The sequence below is a fragment of the Sminthopsis crassicaudata genome, chromosome 6 (genome assembly GCF_048593235.1).
Source record: "Sminthopsis crassicaudata isolate SCR6 chromosome 6, ASM4859323v1, whole genome shotgun sequence".
Classification (NCBI taxonomy): Eukaryota; Metazoa; Chordata; class Mammalia; order Dasyuromorphia; family Dasyuridae; genus Sminthopsis; species Sminthopsis crassicaudata.
The window spans coordinates 43,107,382-43,125,871 of NC_133622.1; the positions used below are offsets into that span (position 1 = coordinate 43,107,382).

Sequence of the window (18,490 nt, forward strand, 5' to 3'; positions counted from 1 at the left end):
AACATAATCATGAAACCTAGCTCATGCTTATTATTATTATTATTATTATTATTATTATTATTATTATTATTATTATTGTTGTTGTTGCTGAGGCAATTGGGGTTAAGTGACTTATCCAGAGTCACACAGCTAAAATGTGTTAAGTGTCTGAGGTCAGATTTGAACTCAGGTTCTCCTGACTTTTAGGGCTCTATTCACTGCACCATCTAGCTGCTGCCTCATGGTTTATATTTATCAAAAGAAGGGTGTTCCTGAGAGTGGCCATCAACTTTGGTTAAAATTTAATGAGAGAATGAATATTACAATGAAGGGCTTGACTTAAACTTTGATTATGTCATTTATTATTTAAGTTACCTCCAGCCTTGAGAAATCTATACAATGAATTTATCCCCATGTGCAACTGAGTAGAACATACCTGAAAGGATCTGAACAAGAAAGTTAATTCAGGCACATTAGAGTAATGTACTTCAAACGACTGAACTTTTGAAAATCAGGACTTTAGAAAAAAGGGAGAATTCTGGAATTTCCTGTCATTGGTTGTTAATAATCATTTCCTGAATTACTCTACTTTTATTTCATTTTCAAAATATTTTTTGCTATTCCAAGGAATTCATGTTGGATCATTATTCAATTCAGATTTTTTTCTTTGAGGTTTTGCTTGTAGTTGTTTTGACATTGTTTTCTGAGGATGTATCTTAGGGTCTTCCCAGTCATCATAGTAAAATTTTATGCTCAAGTTCTTTTTAAATTATTGTTTACTCATTTCCCCTATTGTTTGAATTTTAACTTTTGTTAAAATCGGGTTTTGTTCCTGGTACAGAGAAGACATGTTGTTAGAGGAATTAGTCCCTCCTCCCCTTCCCTACATTAATGTTTTCAGAACTAGTTCTGTAGGATTGGATGCTTTCAGTGCTTCCAACATGTGATTTGGTGAGAGCTAGGACTACTGATCTCCCTTGGTATTTTAATCAATACAGCTCCTCAGGACCCCTGCCTTCTTGAAACCAAAAATGTTACTTTTCCTGAGGGTCTCCCATTCATTGGAAAAAAAAGTGATACTGCTCCTCAGATCTTCTGCCCATTGAACTGTCAGCCAGAAGCGGGGGTTTGGACATAGTTGCCAAAGTCTCTGCTCCTGCATTTAGTGTTAATAAAAGGACTCCATCTCATTGCTTTCTGACCAGTTTCCAGGTCTCCTTATTGTCTCTGTCCTCAAAGATACCAAAACTGCTGTTTCTTCAGTCACTACCATATAGTCCCACCATTGATTTCAGGCATGTGGGCTTGGGTCAGCCTCCACTCCTGCCTTTGTCTTTCTCACCTCCTAAATTGTTTTGAGGTAGAAGAGTCTCTCATCCTGACTTCTGTTTTTTGTTTGTTTCTCTTTCACTCCAGAATATGATCTGAGGAATTGTTTTAAAGTTATTCAAAGGGGATTTTGGGAGAACTTAGTCTCCTCAAAGATAATTAAAATATCTTGGCTGTTTTTCATGTGGATTGTTGACTCATATAAATTTTTTTTTTAATGAACCAATTTGTTTTTGACATAAGGCTCATGAGTGAACTCAGACTTTGGAATCTATTCAAATATAATCTGTTTATCTAAATGGAAAGTCATGCTTACACATTTATGATATAAGAACATTGCAATCAGTGGCAGAATGAAAGTAGTAACTTTTCCAGTCCTAATGGAATTGAGGAAGAGTTCAAGGCACTTGCAAAAGTGCTGGAAGCAAGGGTAGAGTCAATGTATTCAAGACCAGTTCATTTTTCTGTATACTTCACAATATATAATTCAAAGTCAGCTGGAGGTACTTTCAAAATATGGATCAGTGAAGATTCTGACATCTGGCAGAAGGGCAAAGAGGTGAGGCACCTTGTTTATGAGAAGTTATATTTGAGGAATAAAAATTTCTGTGTTGACGACAGACTATAGAGTGATGAGAGGGAGGTTAGAGGAGACAATGTAATAGAGTCATGATTCAAATTTTTTTTCTTTCAAAACATAACCTAGAATGTCATAAGGTGTTATACATTGTTAAAAAGTTGTTGATTTCTTTCCTAGGGAGGCTTCAACTTTGAGATGGGTGAAGTTATTCTTGTCTCTATCTATGAAGTGTCTTTGGTCCTTTGGGGGATAAAAATCCAAAAGATCATGAATGTGAGACTTGAATCAAAAAGTTTATTTGTGTCCTTCCAACTTGATATGTGGAAATTTGATCTTAAGTTTTGCAAAAAGAAAAATTCAGTTTTGTTTATAAATAGAATTTATTATATTTAAATATTACTTATTGATATTTAAATGAAATACTTCAGAATAAAATGTAATCTTGGGACAGCTAGGTGGTGCAGTGGATAGAGCACCAACACTGAATTGGGAGGACCTGGGTCCTCAAACACTTAACTCTTCCTGGCTGTGTGACCCTGGGTAAGTCACTTAATCCCAATTGCCTCAGTTTAAAAAAAAGTGCATATAATTTGGATCAATTTCTCTTATTCAAACAGCTTACCACATGCCATATACCATATTACTAAATAGTAGTGTTTGCTCTCAGGAAGCCAGGAAGTATGTTTTAAGGAGCTCTTTTAACCATGTGTTCTGTTTCTTTGTTGGATGCTAACACATTTTTTTTTATTTCTCTCTTACTTTCTTCTTAGAGGTAACTGTATAGTGCAGTGCACTGACAAGATTTGAATCCTGCCTAAGACACTTACTAGTTGTATGATCTTGAATAAGTGTCCTCACCTTACCTTTTGCTTAATATCAAAGGTATCCTTAACTAGCCATAAATGCTTATTCCATGCCATGACTGGTTCCCATTCTGGTGCCCACCTAAATGTCTGCAGCAACTTGCTTCTTTCATGATTCCTTAGCACACACAGACACCTTACATAAGCATATGGAATTTTCATTTAAATAAGAATTAGGTTTCAAACAAGACCTTGAAGAAGGACTGAAACAGAATTAGCAATCTGAGTTGGCAGATCACGCATTCATCTCACAAAGCATAACTAAGAAAGCAGTTAATTGGGAAGTGAGGTGGTTCAATTGTCAAGAGAGAAAACCTCTGAGAAAGTTCATCTATATTGAAAAGTCTCTCCTTTAAAAGTACTCTGAACTTTAATTCTGTGATTAGAATAGGCAAGCAATGTGTGGAAATGAACAGGGAAAAAACTGAGCAATCCTGATTTGTGTTGCCTCCATATAGAGTGCAATTATTTTCAAATATTATTACTTGAAACCTAAATCCACCCTCCTTGTAATTGTCAATTGTAAAGTTATTTTATTTTCTTCTCATTCCCATTGTCCTTCACTTGGAAGACAAGAGGAGTCCAGAAGTCTCTGGCATTTGGGACCTAGAGAGAGAAGGTGAGTATAGCTGGAGAGGCAAGCCAGATAACTTCTTTAATTCATCATCTCCAAAACAAAACTTCTTTGAAGTAACTACCTCCTAAACTTCCCTATTTCTATCGAAAACACTATCATCCTTAGCTGGATTATTGCAATATCTTTCCTTTTTAAAACATTTATTTACTTATTTAAAATTGTTTTCTTTTTTAAATCGTTAATTCCAAATTCTCTTGCCCATTCCTCACATATTGAGAGGCACAATAATTATACATGTAAAATAGAACAAAATATATTTCTCTATTAGTCATATGACCAAAAAGCAATACTTAAATAAAGCGATAGGTAGATAGATAGATAAAGCAAAAAAAAATTATACTTCAATTTGCACTCAGAGTTCATCAATTTTTTTCTACAGAAGTGGATAACATTTTTATTCATCATGAATCCTTAGAAATGTTTTGGATCATTTTAGTAGCCAATCAGCGTAGCCAATATTTTGACAGTTGATCTTGACAACATTACTGTTACCATGTATAATGATCTTCCAGTTCTCTCCTCACTTTGTATCATTCATATATTCCTTGCTATATTTTTTCCTGATCTTCCCATGTCATTTGCATGATCAAAAAACTTTCTTTTTTTTTTTGAAAAACATTTTTGACTGATATGTTTGAGAAGAATTGCACAGCTTTAATCTATATCAGATTGCTTGCTATCTTGAGGGATGGAGGAAAGGAGAAAAATTGCAATACAAGGTAATGTTTATACATGTATAATCTATGTCAGATTGCTTGCTTGTTGGGGAAGAGGAGATAAAAGGGGGAAGGATAAAGTAGTTTGGAACTCAAAATCTTACAAAAACTATTTTTACATGTATTGGGGAAAATACTATTAAAGATAAAAAAAATGTTCATGAGCTCTATTTTATTCTAGCATAAAATATCAACTCCTCAACTCAACATTTAAAGTACTCTAAAATATTACATTTTCATTCATTTCTGTGGGGATTAAAATTCTCCCAACTACAATAAAAGAGCCTGAGGCAGAGATCTGACCCAATGGCACTTTGTTAAAGAGTTCATGGTACCTCTAATAAAGTGGACCTCAGACCTTCTTCTTCCAGAGCTCTATCTATGATGTCCACCCATTTTAGAACAGCTATACCAAACACAGAATAATTCTACTGATTGACATGTGATGCATATATAATATGAAAGCAGGGTCACAATTTGGATGAAGTAAGGAATAACTCTTTATAAGATGGACAGACTTCTCTTTAATTTGTCTGATGACAAGTTTGATCTAATATCTGCTATGGCATATTGCTTTTTTAAATTAAAGATTTGTTCCTTTGATCTTAAAACATTACCAGATGGTTATTTTCATTGCCATTTATCTAATGTCCCATTTAAATAGGATCATTAGCATTGTTAAGAATAATAAATTTATTTTTTGCCCAATTTTCCTGACTTTCTATCCCTTGTTCAAACACAGAAAAAGGGGGAATATAATGACAATATAATGACCAGAGAGAAGAATTAATTAAAAAATAGATGCTTTGGAGGAAAATAGGGGGGGAAGCCCTTTATTCCCTAAATAATCCATGTTTCTGGAGCCTTGCATATACAACCCTGGTACTGAGTCTTTGACTTTCCATCACATAGCACCCTCACACTGCTTTCATGAGGTTCAAGGCCTTCTCTTATCCAATCTCTATGTTCATTTTTCAGTTTTCTTAGTATCTTTGTTCTAATTAATTATTTTCTTTCTCAAATGATACATGGTTGATGGCAGAAAACAAGTAGAAGGTTCTTCAGTCATTTCATTGTCTTTTGGATAACTTGCCACCTCTGCCATTCAGGTGTTGAGGCTGTGTCCTGGGATGCTGACCCTAATTTTATAGTGTCCCTCTGTCCTTGTGTCCTCTCTATCAGAAGACAGTCAGATATAAGGGACATTATCGGAAAATGGCTTTTAAAAGTTCACCAAATCTTTTCTATAAAGGACTAGAAGGCGCTATACTATATATAGATTGCTGTTACTATTTCACATTCTCATATTATTCCTACCTTTCATCCAGCCTTTTACAATCCTTTCATTCTTTAAACACCCGAATAGCCTCAGCAAATGGTTAGCCAACTGTTGGAGTTTGAACAAAGGGAAAAGTGGCAAGTCTCCAAGAATCTGCTTGTGTGCCTATATCCAAATACTCAAAGTATATTTGCATAGGTCTCCCTATGTCTGCATGTTTCTAAATAGCAATTCAGAACCCTAAAAATACAATTTTGCAAACAGACTGAAGTTTCCTTTCATTAAAATGATAGTATTCTCTCTAGAGTCAAATTTCATTTCCACAGTCACTGTGCCGTTGGTTATATAGTTGAATTTTAAATCATTAAAAGAACATGTGGAAATTATTAAAAGATGACAATCTGTAACTTCACATTGTTTAGCCTAAATGTTGTCTGCCATCTTATTACCAAATTATTTGATTAAAAATAACAAGTGTTCAATAAATGCAAATTAAGATTTCAATATATATATGTATATATAAATTCACTCATATAAATACACATAATAGATAACATTTTGCATATCTAAACACACATAATGTGCTTATATATGCATATATATGCATATGTGTATATGTATGTAGATACATACACACACACATATATATATATATATATATATATGTATATATATACACATATACACACATGCATCCATATATATGTTCACAGCCATATAATTAAATCAACGGAGTAGAAATGAGTGAGTGATACTGGCTTTTAGCCACTAGAATTAATTATGCTCTACTAGAATTCTTCCCTTCTGGTCCTACTCACACCTAAAATATAAGCCTTTTTATTATGGTGTTTCTGTCGCATGTCTATCCAGACTTTGTCTATCCAGACCTTCACTGAATGTGACCCACTTCTATACAAGAACAGCTCATATGAATTTTGGACAGCTCTAATTATTAGGAAGATTTTCTTTATATTGAGCCTCTCTTTGGTGCGTTAAAATATCCATAGTGTTCTTAGGTTTTCCCTCTGAGATCTAACCCTCTGTGAGTGGCCCTTTGGGATCTCCTAAGTTTAGTATCTCTTCTAGCTCTTACACCTCTAAATATTTGAAAAAACAGTCCCATGTCCCATGTCCTCTCTTCTATAAGCTAAGCACTCCTACTTTCTTTAAATGACCTTCAAGAGGCAAAAGTGGTAATCATGGTTAATCTTATTTAACAACTTATTAATATCCTTCTATAATGAGGCAAGCAGAATTAGGTAGAATATTCAATGTGATAGACCAGAGCACAGTACAATGGGCTATTTATCTCCTGTTCCTATAAACTATGCCTCTCAATGGAGTAAAGCATCTCATTCACTTTCTGTAACATGCCCTCCTGGCAGTTACTATTACCAGTCTGCCCCAGGCCCAACAGAGTACCTTTGACCACTGAGCTTTGCAGTGTGAACTCTACCCGGCTCGCCTCCTCTGAGGCCTTCAAAGGTCTCTGGCCACAATTTCTTGAATCTATAGCTTAATAACCGGTAGCGTGCTCAAGAACAGCCACGTGTAATCTTAAAAGCCTTTATTATACCTACTCACATAATGCCCTGACTTGTCAGTTCCCTAGTGAACACCTGGTCTGAAGACCCACATGTTCACTACCAAACTCCTTACCTCTTGGCTATCCATCAGCTTGGCTCGGCTACCCCAGGCTAGGGAGCCAGGTTAAAGAGAGTGACTGCTGTCTGCAGTGGGCTTATAAAGGGCCTGTGAGGTCACACACACAGCCAACCAGCGAGAGAGCCATCACCCATTAAGAAGCTATATCAATATGGCCAGGATCCCACCCACAGGGCAGTCCTATATCCACAGAGATTACTTCTGGGCCACTCAATCTCCTGTTGTGCTGTGGCACCGCCCATTTAAAGGACCCTTATAATTCCCTTCTCTTGTTTTACCAGAACCGCATCCTTATAACTTTCCTGGAGGACATCTGCATTATATTGGGTTTTAAAGCTTACTGAAATTAAAAAAATCTTCAGACATACTGTTGCATAATAGTAATTGCCCTTATCTTCTCCTTGTGAAGTTGCTTTTGAACCCAAATGCAAAATTTCATATTAATCCCTACTACATATCATCTTATAAGACTTATCTTTAGATTTTTTTTATCTGAATGACTATGGGAAAATCACTTAATTATTATTTTCCTCAGTTTCCTCAACTATACAATGGGAATGGTTATAGCATCTATTTCCAAAGGATTGTTGTGAGCATCAAATAAAATCATTTTTGTAAAGTGCTTAACACAGTGCATGATACAATAGTAGGTTCTGAATAAATGCTTGTTCCCTTTGCTTTCCCTTTATCACAATGTTTAAGTCTGCCAAGATATTTTTGAACCCAACTCTTTCATCCAGTCTGTTATCCTTTGTGTTATCTACAATTTTGATAAGGATACCATCTGTGTGTTTATCCTAATCACTGATTTTTAAAAAAATGTTTACAGATTGGGCCATCTTTTAAAAATCTCATTGTAGCAAATGAGGTCCCCTAAATAGCTGAAGCATTTCTGGAAATGATGGCACCCCATTTTTTTTACTTTTTTTCTTCTACAAACATGTTGGAATCATTTTGGGGAATTTCTGTTTTTTTTAAAGTGTATCACATATTCATTCATAAAGCTTCAATGTCAATAACTATTTACTCTTAGTACATATGTAACACCAGTCCTCAAGCCATTGATAAGGGTCATTTTTTTTTTCTTGATAGAGATTTATACCCTGTCCTTTCTTAAGGATCTAAAAGGAATCTCTCTTCAGTTTTTTTCTTGAGAGGATCTTTGAGCTTTCTTCAAGATTCAGGTCAGTTAGGACCCTGAAGTTACTCTGGATGCTTCTGACTTTCAGTTTTGAGAGGCAAGAAAGAGGATGTTGACTCCAACCAGAGTGCTGAAGTAAAAAAAATTCTGGGAAGATAGATGGAGGCTTCTTTCGTTTCTCCTGCTGTCACCAACTCTTCTCTACCCCTCATGCATGGTGGGGCATTTAGCTCCACTAGTATGAAGAGTCCCATACTAATAGACTTTGAGATCAGGATCCCATTTGATATAAGTGTAGAAGTATAGTAAGTATAGAAAGAAACTGAAAATAAGAAATTATGGATGGTGAGGAATACTACTTCTGTGCTTTAAAAAAGGAAAAAGCTAATCACAGAAGTATCTAAAACTTGTCAAAGAGGTGAAGCTCCTTTTGTGAGTCACTGAATCATTGAATCACTGCCAGGGGCTGCACTTTCCAAGAACTATAGGAGGCATTTCCTTTTTATGCCAAAAGGTGAGGATCATGTGATGCAGTGTGCAGCAAAATTGTTCTCTACCAGAGACTCCCCAGCTATTGGCAATTTGCCTCTGACTTGGCAGCTGGCTGCTGTTTATCCCTCTGCTTGTACTGACCTCAACCCTGAACTCGGTCTTATTTTTCTGCTTACTCTGTCCTAGCCATTTCAACTCAGAGCTCTGCAGTTTCAGCATGATCTCAGATCATGATTACTGGTGTTTCAGACTTTTTCTCTTTTATCTAATCCCTTGGTGTCATTGGATTAGTCCCCCTGCTTCCTCAGTACTTGAGCTGGATTTGTCTGTAGTTGGTCCATGGACCCTCCCTTTCTGGAGTTCCTCGTTCCACAGCTGAGCAAGGTTGGCTCACCCCTGGTCCTTAATGAGGCCTCTTGCTGCTCTCTACTGGCACCGGTGAAATCTGTGTGATGCTATCTACTCTGATAAATTCTGGTTAATCCTCTCTGCCCCAAGCTCTGTTTTCAGTTTTCTCAACTGTGAAAGAAGAGTGTGTTGCTGAAATGGCAGCAGTGGGGCTCGGTGGGTGAACTTGCTGATTTATTAAGAATTTCACCAAAGATCTTTTGTGAAAATTTCTGCTTTAGAGAGAAAATCATTGTTGCCTACATTGTTCTCAGAAACTTGCCTTTCCATTGTTTTTACATGATAAAACAACATAAAATTACCTGTTAAGGTAAATTAGCTGAAATGAATAATGGAGCATCTGGTTTGGGAATATTATATATACAACACACGTCCAAATGTGCAGGTATCAAGGCATATACATGCAAACACAGATTTGTAGACAAAGAGACTATATCATTAGGAAAAATCTAATTAGTAAGATGAGTATGTAGAGAATATTGCAGATATATGGTAGTCAACAGAGTCCAAAGAAAGACATTACTTTCTGCTAGGAAAGTTAGGGAGAAATTAATGAAAGAGGGAGTGCTAAATCTAAGCCTTTGAAGTATGGGCAAGATTAAGGTAAGGCAGTTGAAGAGAATCTTCCCATGAAAGAGAAGGAAAGAGTCAGAGATAGGACTATTATATTTAGGGAATTATGGTTATATAGTCTATCTGGAAAAGAGACTACAATAATTGCAGATATATTTGTAACAAAAAGTCAGTGTCAGATTGCATAGGCAAGCTGGCTATGAAATATAGTTTTATCTCCTGAGCAAAGGAGAGCCACTATATTAATAACATAGGTATTGCAAAATGAGACAGGACTATGCTTGAGCTCTTAAGAAATGTGTATAGTAGTTATTGATTGCATCCTGCTAACAGACATGGTCCCAGGGAAACAGAGTCCTTGGATGGGTTGCTATGTAAATGCTTTCCTAGTTACTAAAGTCCTCTTGTGTTTAGGTTAGTGACTCTCAGGCTTGATCTCACTTTGTTGTACAGTAAAATGTCATATAAGCATCAATAAGCATACAAAAAGTGTCACTTCTTTCTTGGTCTTTGACTTATCCAGTGCACTTCCACCTCCTGTTATAGAAATCTTTCCTTCCTTAAGCATAGGAATGGACCATTTGATTTCATTGCTATGAGGAAACTTCTTCTGCCAATGTAGGTCAGCACCTTTTCTTCAAATTATAAAAAAAAAAGAGTTGCTTAAATTATTGAAAATATAAGTGATTTTCCCAGGATCACAAAACCATCATATGTCAGGAGTAGAACTTGAACCCAACTTTTCCTGAATTTGACATCAGCTAAATAAATGCCCCCTATTACATATGTTGTCTCTTTTCTATCCCATATGTCTTTATTATTTGGGAAATTAAAATATTTTATTAATACTATTCCTTTTGTTCTCAGAATTGTGCATTATCTCCTAGCATAGAGCTCTAGGTTGAGGTAGACATACAATGAATATTAGAAAGATGGACTTTAATAGACATATACATTTCCAAATGTCTTGCTTGTTATAATTCTAATATTTAGCTGTAAAATGATTCTTAATAGATAGATGAAGAAGTTTTGCCAAAGAAAAAGAAACACTGAAACATTTGTCTATCTACACAATTGATGGCAACTTTTCTACTCCTAAATTGTGAGATAAAGCATTCTTTGAAAAATGGCAATTCACCACAAAGACTATCACATCTACTTTTACTTAACCACTTTCTGAGCTATTTGTAGTCTAGAGTAGTTACCTATTGCTATAAATCTGATTGGCTATATTTCCTCAGAGATACACAAAACTTTAAGAAAGATTGTTAGCTGTTATGGACACCATTACACCCATAAACAAAGAAACACATAAACAAACAAAAACCATCCTAGCTATAGAATTCTAGTAATTCTTTTTTTTCCCTTCCAATCATTTGGTTGAATTATAGTAAAACACTATAGGTCATGTGGGGGTGATTGATAAACAACTCTAATATTATTGGAGTTTTGGATAAAATATATTGTCAGCTTGTGAATAACCCAATATAAAACCTTTCTAGAAAATCCATGTATTTTCCCCAAATAACTGAGTTAAGTTAAGCTTTAGGGTAAGAAAAAAATGGTTCCACATTTCCTGGTAGCATGAGTATCTTGTGAATGCCTGGTATAATAGATTTTGTCTAAATTGTAAAAACTGAAATGGAGATAATAATAATAAAATATTGGACAAAGCATCAGATCTGAGGGACATGGAGCCAGAAGAGGTGAGACTAGAGAAAGTCAGTCATTTAATCATTGAGCATCAAGTTGGTGCCAGCGATTGTGCTAATCATTGAGATTACACAAAGAGGTAAAAGACAGTTTCTACCCATAAGGAATTCACATTCTAACAAGGGAGAAAATGTGTTAACAACAAAGTACAAATAAAGTATATATAGGAAAAAAGAAATAATACGAAGGATAATCTTTCTACAAAGAAAAAGTAGTGGAATTAAGAGGGATTGGGACATGCTTCTTATGATAGGTGGGATTTTAGTTGAATGAAGGAAGCCAAGAGAAGGCAGAAATTATTGTGAGAGCATTCTGGCAATAGAGGGTAGGCAGAAAAAAATATCTGGAGTCAAGAGGCAAAATGTCTTGTTCATGGAACTCCAAGATAGCTAAGGAGACATAGATTCAAGAAAAAAGCTGAGTGTTTGATCATGCCATTAAGCATAAAATGCCATTATTTTAGGAATGGGCATTTTGTAAAAAATTCCAAAAGAAGGTCAATAAGTGGAGAAAAGGGAAGAGAGGAGTGAAAAGAAGAATAAGTGATATGGAATTGTACATGATGGGAGTAGTTTCCATTTCTTGAATTTAATTAATCAAATACAATGTTTAGACAAATATGTCTAAACAGCAACAAGGCATATGGTCAATAGAGGTTTGAAACTATCAAGAGATGATATAAGCAATGATCAGAGCCTCAGTTTGAAGAAAATGTAGTAAGAGCAATTTTAAATCAAGGCAATGTGCTAAAGAAATCTACAAACATCCCTATGATTTTATTTGATGAATATGACCTCAGAGCATAAGAAAAAACAACACATGTCAGAGGTTTACACTAATTGCTTGGATCATTCTCAAATCTAAATCTAAAAAAAATAATCTAAATCTCAAGCCTTTGCCTCTCTTCTGCCTGTCTTCTGGACATATTTCTTTAATTGTTTCTTGGGCAGCTCCATTCCAATGTCTAATCAGTACCTCAAACTCAATATTTCTAATAGAAAACTTATTTCTGCCCAATTGTGTTCAAATTTCTTAATTCATGTTTACTGTCCATGGTACCAAGCTTTACCAAGTTTCATATATTTCAAGGTTTCAGATGAAACCATGGCGATTCACCACAATCATCTTATTGATCTCCTTCATATATACCAGTTCTACTGATTTTATTTCTGTTTTATCTCTGGTATTCATTACATCCCCTATATTCTCACTGCCATTACCCTGGAAGAAATCCTTATTCCTATCACTTGAATGTTACCTCATGATATCCTATCTCCAATAGAATCTTTATATTGTGAACAGAATAATATAATATCTAAATCTGCTCATCTGCTTAACATATATTCATTAAATGTATACTGTTTTCAAGATTTCATTAAAATAATAGTTTTTCTTCTCAAGGAGCTTACATTGCAGTTGAATGGGGTGGTAGATGGAATGTCATGTAAATAACCATTTGTAATCATAGTAGGGAATTCTGGGATGAAGAAAGGATTTAGATAAAATGCTCTTGAAAAATTTGAGGATATAGAGAATACCTTAAGTTGAAAGTATCAGAATGATTTCCAAAAAGGAGGTGGCAAATGAAATGAAGTTTGTAAGGAAAAAAAGGATTCTGAAAAATATACATGAGAATTCAATGTAATTCAGATGTAGGGGGTAGATTCTCAATGCAGAGGCAAAAGGCAACATGATGACTTTAGACAATTGCTAATAGTGCAGTTTTGCCAGAATGTATTTTGTGGCAAGGAGAGTATGTGAAATAAGACAACAAAAGTCCATCAGAGCCAGATGGAACAGACCTTTAAATATTAAAGAACTAGTATTCTATTCTATGGACAATAAGAATGGAATGTATATGCTTAGGGAGGCTGGTACCTTTGGTGAAAGGGCTTGTCAAACCTAATTGAGATAACTAGACTAAGAGCAGGAGACATATTTTGATTAATCCAATTGAAAGCAGTACCTCTTTCTTCACCTTTCATCCTTTACATTAAAGACATTTAGACTGAATGGTTCTAAAAAGAGTAAGACCAAGAATGAGAGAAAGATCTCAATTGTCTCACTAAGACCAATAGGGGGAAAGGAACCAAAGAGGTAATTTGTAAAATAAGAAGTGGTGAATTATAATTATTCTACTCCATTTATTCAATAATTATTATTTTTTGTCTAGAGGTAAAGGTGTGACAATACCATTTAGCTAAATAGAGTATTTTTGTTTTTTATGATACATTTTCCATTCATGAGCTCATTTATATTCTATTAGAGGTATTTAGTATCTTCTTTTTATTCCTGAGAAAATTCAACAAAAGAAGAAAGAAATATGGTAATTGACATACCATACTCACACAATGTTGAGGTTAGGACTACAACTGAGGTCTCTTGTATGCCTACTACATTCATGAGAGCAAGCTATTTGCTTTAGCAATTGATTACTAAGCATATAGCATATATCTTATTGTCAAGTATTTAATATATACCTGTATTTAATATATGTCTAACATATATAATATGTATCAGGTATTTAATATATACTACATATAGTAAAACTGTCAGATATTTGATGTATTTCTATATTTAATATATGCTTAATATATTTCATATTTCATAATATATTAAAGATTCCAAAATTTGACTTATGACTACTATATTTACTATATGTCAGATATTTAGTAAGATTTGATAAACATTTTACAAATGAAAAGATCAGTGAAAGAAGGGAGGGACACAACAAATTTTTCTTAGACAAATTGAATATTTTATTTTAATGTAATTGTCAGGTTTCAGATTTCATAGATTCATAACAGGGAAGTTACCTGTTATGAGGTCATAAAATGAACACTTTACATTTCTTTTTAGCTAATTCAATCCTGCTCTGCTCATAGAGCACAGCATCTTCTCTGGTGAGGGCACATTATGCTGGGTAGTCTTATGCCAGTGTCCCCCATGTCGTACAATTAATTCTAAAGTTCTTAATAGAGATATTGAGAGTGTCCTTGTATCACCTTTCTGACCATCTTGTGAGTGCTTGCCATATGTGAGTTCTCCCAAAAGTCTTTATGGTAAGCATACATTTACACACAGATAGACACACAGACACACACACAAATACACACACACACATATAGCCTCCATTCTCAAAGAACTTATATTTTATAGGAAAAACAAAATGTACATATATAAATATGTACAAAATAAGTAAAAAGTTCTTTGGTGGATTTGAAATGGGCTGATGCACTAGCAGATGACAGAAATTAGAAAAAAAGACTTTCTGTTGAAGATAACTTCTAAAATAAGTTTTGAAGGAAACCAGGAATTCCAAGAAGAAGAATTGATGAAGGAGTCCATGTCAGTCATGGGACCAATAGTGCAAAGGCATAAATGTGGTAGATGACATGTCTTGTGTGAATAAAACAAAGACCAATTTAGCTTAGCTACTGAGTATAGGAAAAAATAAAATGTGTAATAAAGTTGGAAAAGTAAGTTTGTATCAGATTGCAAAAGCTTTACATTAAAAACAGATATTTATATTGATCCTTAAGGAAAAAGTTTGTAGCATTTAATAAATAGAAAAATAATTTAGTCAGATTTATGCTTTATAAAAATCACTTTAGAAACTGTGTGAATGATGCAGTTGTGCTGCCTTTTTAAAAAAATAAAGTTGCTGAAAATTTTAATATGCCATGAAACTCAAAAATTATTGCCTTAGTATTCATGAATGCTCCTTGCTATAGAATTCCTTTTTTCTCTTACCTCCAGATTCTAGAGTAGGGAAATACAAGAGTACTAATACAAATTCTTACTATGTGAATACTTTCTGATATTGCTCCAGATCCATGATCACAGCTTCTTAAAGTTCCAAATCTTGCCAAATATGACATGGTCCTGAGTGTTGAAGACACCCATATGCCAAGTAATTAAAATAAATCCATGACCATTGAACACCACCTCAAAAGTTTTTATAAATTCCTTTTTGAGCATGGCCATTTTGGAGAAGGCACAATGTTTATTTACCTTATGAGAATCTTGGACCACAAATGGTCTTAGTGAAAGCTGAAAATTAAAGTAGAAAAGAACAAAATCTTCAGCAATAAAACAACAACATGACTTCATGTTTGTTAATAGTTCACAATTATTTTAAGAACTTTTTGTTTTGTTTACTACAAATTTACTGGGGAATGATTTTTGTTCTAATATATTTTTTCACATATATCTTAAATATTAGAACTGAATCAGATATATTTGATATATAAATATTTTCCACAGTTAACTGATATATTTCTTATCCTAAGTGTGTAAAATTTATGTATACAAATATACTTCAATATGATGTAATTTAAATAATCTATTTTATCTTTTTAGGTCTTTTCTATCTCATTTTTGATTAAGCATTCACTCCATATCTGTAAAAAGCACTAGACTTGGTTCTCTTTTATCTTTCTAATGGTAGAACCTTTAATATTTAAGTAAAGTATTTAAATTTTATTTTTTCATGAGCCACTGCATTAAATATAATATTTGCCATTTTGACATTTTTGTCAAGTGATTATTTCTTAAATAATTTATATCTTTATATTCACTATCTGTAGGTTCACCAAAAAGTTGATTATTAACATCAACTGTTCCCAAGTCTTCCTTTTCTGGTATTTTCATTTTATCTATTTCTCTATTTTTTAGTCAGCAAAGAATTTCAGTGATTACTGATATAATATAGTTCAAGGTATGAAAATTTGTTTTCCCCTTTATTTTTTCTTTTATTCCCATCATTCCCTTTCAAATTCTAGATTTTCCCCCTCCACATGAATTATCATTATTTTATCTAAATCTATAAATTATCTTTCTGATAATTTTGAATAACAGTAGATGTATAATTTAATTGTGGTAGCATTATATGTTGACATGAGCCAGCTATAAGTACTGTTTATCTTGCATTTATTTAAGTTCTTTTTTTCTTTAAGAAGAAATTTATAATTTTCTATATAATTATTTAGTGTGCTCTTTGTATATCAACTATCAGGTATTTGAGACATTTTGCAATTATTTTAAATAAGGATTTAATTTCTATTATTAATTTTGAAATTTTTTATTGTAATTTAAAAAAATATTGATTTTTATCAGGCTTATTTTTAACCTGTTATTCTACTAAAATTATCCATTATCTCAATTTGTTTTTTTGTTGATCCTGGAATTTTTAAAATAAATAACATAGTATCAACAAAAAGAAAGTTTGGATTTTTCTTTGCTTTTATTTTTGCTTTTAATTTCCTTTTTTGTCATATCTATTGAAAGTATTTCTAAAAAGATGACAAATAATAAAAATAATACTGTGTATGTATGCAAAGAGAATAGCCTTATTTTATTTCCATATTTAATGGTAATATTTCTAATGTTTTCATAACGAGTATGATGCTAGATGTAGGTATAAGATGCTGTTTAAAAATGTTATTAAAATTTTCTTTTTATGAGTATATATTGTATGATTTTTAGCATAAGACATTTTAGGAAGTATCTATATTCATATATAGATAGATATGTGTGGTATTGAATTTTTTGGGTGTTATTATGATTAATTACATTTACTTCCTAATGTTCAACTATCATTTCTCAGGTAGAAATCCATCTTGATCACAGTGAATGTTTTTAAAATTATTTGTAGAGGGCTTTTTTTGAGAGGGTGATATTAAAATATTTGAATTAATACTCATTGATTATATTGGCCTAATATTTTTTTTGAATCCATTATTTTAGTTTATGTATTAAGTATTGAGTGTTTTTCTTTTTTACTTTTTAAGGTAAGTTGGTATAGGCATTTAGTTGGAGGGATTTTCTTTTTTAAACCTATTTAGACAAGCTCTACCTCCACCCTCCTCCCCATTTATTTTTCCCCTATTCTATCAACCATCCTTTTGGTATTTACTTTTCAGCAAGTTTATTTTCCTCTTATAAAATTGTGTCATTTGTGTTTTCTACTTAGTATCCTATTAATTGGGATATTTTATATTTTTGTTGATAATCCTCTATATCTTGTGAATTTTCAGTTTTGGTAACATGCAACTGTGAAAAGCAAGTTCTAATATTTTTTAAAATTTCTTTTCTGTTGTGATTTCACTCTGATCACATGCTATTTTTAAAATTTAGTCCTTCCCTTCCTAATTTTAACCAAGTTGGATAAAAGATGATCAGCTTTGTTATTCTTCTTCTAAAAAAAAAAAAAAAACACAAAAAAACCCCCAAAAAACAGTTCAGCTTATAGTTTTCTTTATTGGTCCTATAGTCTTTCTAATTTTATATCTCTTTCCTCTAAATAAGAAAAAAATACTCTTTTAGGTTTTTTGTTTAACTTTTGGTTTTCTATTTTTTATCACTTTGCAAACTTTAATATGTTAAACAAGTTTTATTATTACTATCATTATTATACCTTGTATATCAATTCATTAATCTTTACTTTTTTAATGGATGTTGTTAAGGATATTTTCCCATCTGAGGATTAATTTACACACGCTATAAAAATTGTTATTTAATGATTAATAGCACCTTTCATAAAAATAATTATTCATTATTTCTTTAATTTATTTTGGACTAAATCATTTTTCAGGTTTTCATTATGTAGTGGACATTTTATATTTTGTTTCTGGCATGTTATTCCTTTATTGATTATTTTTTTCTTTGAATCATAATCTATATAGAATATGTCTAGAATTTATAAGTTTTATATTTATGCATGAATAAATTATTTATTTCTGGAAACAGTACCTCATTGTACAAAGATCTTTCTGTCTGTCTGTCTTTCTATGTATCTCTCTATAATTAATATTCTCATTAAGATGTCATAAATCTTTTAGCTCTAAATTCTCCAATTATTTGTTCAGTTCTTTATTTTCCCTTTTGCTTGTCCTTTTTACATATATTTATCTAGCTTTAAGAAAGGACTATTATGGGGCAGAGCCAAGATGGCGGAGAAGATACATGGGATTCTGTGAGCTCCCTTCTTCCCTCAATACCAATTAGTTAAATCAGCATCAAAAATAGCGCTGGACTGATAGAATCCACAAGGACTGGAAGCACGACTTACCAGCTGAAGAGAATCTGGAGTTTCAACAGAAAAGGTCAGTTCC

At 33.1% G+C, this 18,490-nt stretch overlaps 1 long non-coding RNA gene across 1 annotated transcript; it reads left to right on the forward strand.

Moving 5' to 3' along the window:
- The first annotated feature begins 1,841 nt into the window (after window positions 1–1,841).
- Window positions 1,842–18,446, forward strand: LOC141546622 (uncharacterized). The gene is made up of 3 exons (XR_012483341.1): window positions 1,842–1,867; window positions 3,323–3,370; window positions 18,292–18,446. It is a non-coding gene; the product is annotated as an uncharacterized LOC141546622 (long non-coding RNA).
- The last annotated feature ends 44 nt before the right edge of the window (window positions 18,447–18,490 follow it).